This window comes from Pteronotus mesoamericanus, unplaced genomic scaffold, assembly GCF_021234165.1.
Source record: "Pteronotus mesoamericanus isolate MK-2021 breed Mesoamerican mustached bat unplaced genomic scaffold, CSHL_Meso_final scaffold_85, whole genome shotgun sequence".
Classification (NCBI taxonomy): Eukaryota; Metazoa; Chordata; class Mammalia; order Chiroptera; family Mormoopidae; genus Pteronotus; species Pteronotus mesoamericanus.
In genome coordinates, this window is record NW_026555329.1 from 21777169 (window position 1) to 21782401 (window position 5233).

At 35.5% G+C, this 5233-nt stretch overlaps 1 pseudogene; it reads right to left on the minus strand.

Moving 5' to 3' along the window:
* Positions 1–1499: 1499 nt before the first annotated feature.
* LOC129063516 (60 kDa heat shock protein, mitochondrial-like) lies at positions 1500–3162 on the minus strand (annotated as a pseudogene).
* Between the last annotated feature and the right edge of the window lie 2071 nt (positions 3163–5233).

Below are 5233 nucleotides of genomic sequence, written 5' to 3' on the forward strand. Positions count from 1 at the left end.
TCTAAGCACATAAAACTTGAAAGAAGTGTAACCATAAATTATTTAGTGCTTTTTCTTAAATACAGATTAAAATGCCAGCATTTGGAATTTCATAACTTACAAATGGTAGTTAAGCTGCTTGAGTCAAAATCGCATCAGAATGTGTAAGGACCCCTTAAGTTAAATTGGAAGGAGAATTTGAAAACATCTGCTTTTATTCCTCCCCCATAAGCCTTTTTAGGTAGATAATGTAAAACAACAAAAAAAAATGACACTCAAGCTCTGCAGGTGGTTGAATATCAAGGATAATTAGCTATTCCATTATCTTCAAAAAAAATTGAGTGACTTAAATACAAACAGTTTTTAAAAGGGCAAGGCCATAAAAATATAAATTGTTTTATAGTTTTCAAATTTCAAACAGAATCTTTTTTGTTTTGCTATAGGATGAAAGTAGTTAGAAACATATAGATATTTTAAACTAAGAATGTGAGAAAATAAAATAAACTGGCTTAAACAACTTCTGTAAAATCTGCATAGTTTCACACTGAGTACAGATTTTTCCATTTTTCTATGGCTTAATTGAGAAATTAAACAAGGACACATTTCAGGAATCTTTATGGCCTGTTGCTTCGCCACAATGCAGCGTCAAGTATTACCATCAGTACTGTAACTATATTATTTTTTAAGATAAATTAAGGTCATATAAAAACACATTTGTTTGGATTTTCTCAATATTACAAATCACAGTGTTCTGGTCCCCTGACTCCTTGTTCAAACGCTGGAGGAATTTACATGATTTTCATTCTTTATATATGAATCTTTGGGGCTAGAGCTTTATCAACTTAAGAAGGCGAGATTCTTTATAAAGAGCTGAAGTAGCTAACCTGTTAGTTTCAACCTAGTAGTTGAAAATATTTCTGTAAGCAAAAGCCATAAAGAAGATTTGTTGCTAAAAAGCCAATTTTAGCTACATTTTGTAAGGGACACACTAACCTAATCAACCACTTGCATATAAGCCCCCTCGATATGTAAAAGCCCCAAAGATTTCTTAACCGTTGAACAAATTTTTATTACACAAATGTCACATAACTGGATATTTCTCTACTTTGTATACAATTATTCTTATACTCCACAGAAAGGCTGCTTAACTTCTCATCGGGTGATGGCAAACACTAAAATCCTGATTTTCACAGAATAGTAGTAAAAATGTCTCAGTGATTTAAATTGAAAACAGTACACTGGTTCATGGCTATTGCACTTAATTATCAGGAATGTACAAATGTATTTTTACTCAAAAATACAAAATAAGTTATCTGTAACCATGGACAATGACAGTGGTAAACCACTGTATGTTGTCAACGGAAACGAGTAACTGATGGTTATAGTGATTTCCTTAAACATCAGCCAGCCTTTTCTTCCATCCTCTCCTTCTGCTGACTTCTCTGAAGTTATAGGTGAGGAGCACTGCCTTGAGCTTCCTCTCACAGTCCTCACTAATATGGGAAAGCACTATTCCAGGGTTAGAACATGCCACCTCCCACACCCGCTCCCATCCCAGGGCCTTTCTCTTCTTTAGGAATTTCTGTGACTACAGCTTCTGCTGTTGGTAACAGAGAGGCCACTCCAGCAGCTCTTACAGCCTTAGTTGGATCAATGATTCCTTTTTCCACCATATTCACAGAATCTCCAAGCATAGTGTCATAACCAACTTCTGAGGAACTTTGCATAATTTTCTCAACTATCAACAAATCCTCAACACTTGCATTCTTAGCAATGGTGATTGCAGGAATTTTGAGTGCTTTAAAATAATTTTTATACCCATTTTTTGATCTTCCTTAGCTGGAGTTAGTGAGTCCAAGGCTGGAAGGCACCGAAGCAGGACACAACCCCCTCCCAGAGCAGTGCCCTCTCAACAGCAGCTTGTGTAGCATTGAGGGCATCGGTTGCTCTATCCTCCTTTTCATTCACTTTGACATCACTTGTCCCATCAACATTCAGCACAGCTACTCCTTCTGGGAGTTTTGCCAGATGTTCATTTAGTTTTTCCTTTTCATATTGACTAGTTGTGATATCTAAGTGCTATATGATTTCTTAAATGGATTTTCAATTTGAGTCTTGTCGCCTTTTTCTTCCAAGAACACGGCACCATCTTTGGTCACAGTGACATCTACAACTTCTAAGTCATGAGGGTGAACATCTTCAGGATTTAGAGTCAATCTGTCACCAGTAGCAGTGGCCGTGTCTTTAAGCTGGTTCTTTCTAATGTTACCAAAACCTGGAGCTTTGACTGCTACAACATGAAGACCAACTGTTAGTCCATTCAGAACAAGTGTACTTAGAACTTCTCCATCAACATCTTCAACAATTATGACCAAGGGCTTATGGTGACAACTGGCAATTTCAAGAACAGGTACAATGGACTGAACACTAGAAATTTTCTTTTTGCTCAGTAGAACATCGGCATCTTGGAATTCACATTTCTGACCTTTTGGTATATTACTGAAGTATGGGGAAGTATAATCTTGATCAAACCTCATGCCTTCAACATTTCTAATTCATCATTTAGTGTTTTTCCATCCTTTACTGTAATGACACCCTGTTTTTAAACTATTTTTTTAATCACATTGGAAGTAATATTGCCTATTTCATTGTCTCCATTTGCAGAAATTGTAGCAACTTGACCTATGTCTTCGGGGCTTGTCACAGGTTTGGACTGCTTTTTAAGTACAGAAATTATAGCAGCAACAGCTAATACCACACATCTTCTGATTTTCACTGAATTAGCACCTTTGCTAATCTTCTTAGAGCCCTCCTGGACCATAGAGGCCAGCACAACGGCAGTGGTGGTGCCATCCCAGCTCTTCATTTGTATTACTGGCAACATCTTGGACAAGTTTAGTGCCAGTGCTTTTATATTTATCTTTTAAGTCAATAGACTTTACAATGATCACATCTTTTGTTTCTTTGGGACTTTCCCAGCTCTGTTCAATCATCACTTTTCTTCCCTTTGGACCCATAGTAATAGCTACAGTGCTGGCTAAAAAGAAGGTCTAGACCTAGAAGCATTGAGGCTCAGGTGACTGCACCAAATTTTACATCTTTGGCATAAGCCTGAGTGAGATGAAGAGCCAGTGCCCTGGACACTGGTGTCATCCAGTGAAGAACTTCATGTAATCAAAGCATTTCTGTGGGGTAGCAGCAGGGCATGTGAGCGTGAGGCAGGCTGTCATTGGTGGGAGAGGGCCAAGGGTTTTCAATTAATATGAAATAAAAAAGTTGGATGAAAGATAATCTTAAATTTATAGTAATAAAACTTACAGAGGTGGTGAAGGTGCATGACATAACAATTAGTTAAATCAGTTACTGACCATTTGACACTGTTAGAGTTGGTTGAGGCCTGCAAAAGTAGATCTAAAGGAGTTCATAATCTCATCTCAAGGGGCTTATAATTTCTTGTAGGAGTTAAGACTAATATATAAAAGTTAGCAAAATACAACATGTGATGAATGATCTTAGGGAAGGGGCAGTATTAATGATTTTACTTTTAAAAAACATTTTTCTCCCAGGAGAATTAATTACTTTTGCACCTGGCACACTCTTAACTGCCTTAGTAAATGTTTATCAATTTCTTGGGCTGCCTAGAATCTGAGTTATCATCCTGGATTTGGAGAATTCTTATCATATGAGTTTTGGTAGGAGGAAGACCAAAAAAGCCAGATAGTCACTTCACTGCTAGGGTGTAGTCACATGACTAAGGCTCAACAGTTGATTTTAAAAATACAACAGCTTTATTGAGCTATAATTCACATGCCATTCAAATCACCCAGTTCAAATGTACAATTCAGTTTTTCTTAGTGTATTTACAGTTGTATAACAATCAACTTTAAAACATTCTCATCACCGAAAAAGGAAACCTCATGCTCATTGGCAGCCACTCCCCATATCCCCTAATCTCCTCAACCCTAGCAACGCTAATCTACTTCTAATCTTTGTGAATTTTCCTATTCTGGGCATTTAATTTAAATGGAATCATATAATAATTCTTTCAAAATTGCCTTCTTTCACTTTGCATAGTGCTTTCAAGGTTCATCTCTATTGTAGCATGCATCAGAACTTTATTCCTTTATATTGCTGAGTAATATTCTATTGTATGGATATACCATATTTTATATATCTCTTCATCAGTTGATGGACATTTGGGCTATTTCCAATGTTTAGTTATTACAACTAATGCTGATATGAACATTCGTGTACCAGTTTTCCTGTGGACATATGTTTTAATTTCTCTTGGTTATATAGTGAGTAGTAGAATTGCTGGGTCATGTGATAACTAAGTTTAACATTTTTAGGAGTGGGTCTCTCCTAAACAGCAGATACAGGTAAAAGTAGATTTATAGTTCATATGAAAAATAATACAATAATTAATTAAAAATTTTGTGTTTTGTATACTCACAACTGTAAACCTACTTTTGTCCCATCCTGTATTATTTCCAAAGTGGCTGCACCATTTTACATTTTACCATTCATGTATGACAGTTCCAACTTCTTCATATCTTTGCCAACACTTGTTATTATCTGTGTTTTTGAGTATAGCCATCCTAATAGGTGTAAAGTGATATCTCATTGTGGTTTTGATTTGCATTTTCATGATGGCTTATGATACTGAATATCTTTTCATGTTTTATTTGAATATTTTTATGTTTTCTTTGGGAATATGTCTATTTAAATCTTTTGCCCCTCCTTTTTTTTTAACTTGGGTTATTTGCCTTTTTATTATTGAGCTGTAAGTGTTCTTCATATATTCTAGCTACAAGTCCCTAATCAGATCTGTGATTTGCAAAAATTTTATCCTATGAGTTTTCATTTGCCTAATGATGCCCTTTAAAGCATTAAAATCTTTTAATCTTTTTGAAGTCTAATATATCTAATTTTTTTTGTCATATCTGAGAAATCGTTGTCTGATTCAAAGTCATGAAAGTTTCCTTCTATGTTTTCTTCTAAGAGTCTTACAGTTTTAGCTCTTACATTTAGGTATTTGATACATATTGAGTTAATTTTTGTATATTATGTGGGGTGGGGTTCCAACTTTATTCTTTTGCATGTTGATCTCCAGTTGCCCCTCCCAGCACCATTTGTTGAAAGCTTTTTATTTCTACATTAAATTGTCTTGGCACCTTTGCCAAAAATCAATTGACTGTAAATGTGAGGATTTATTTCTTGACTCTCAATTCTATTCCATTGATCTGTATGTCTA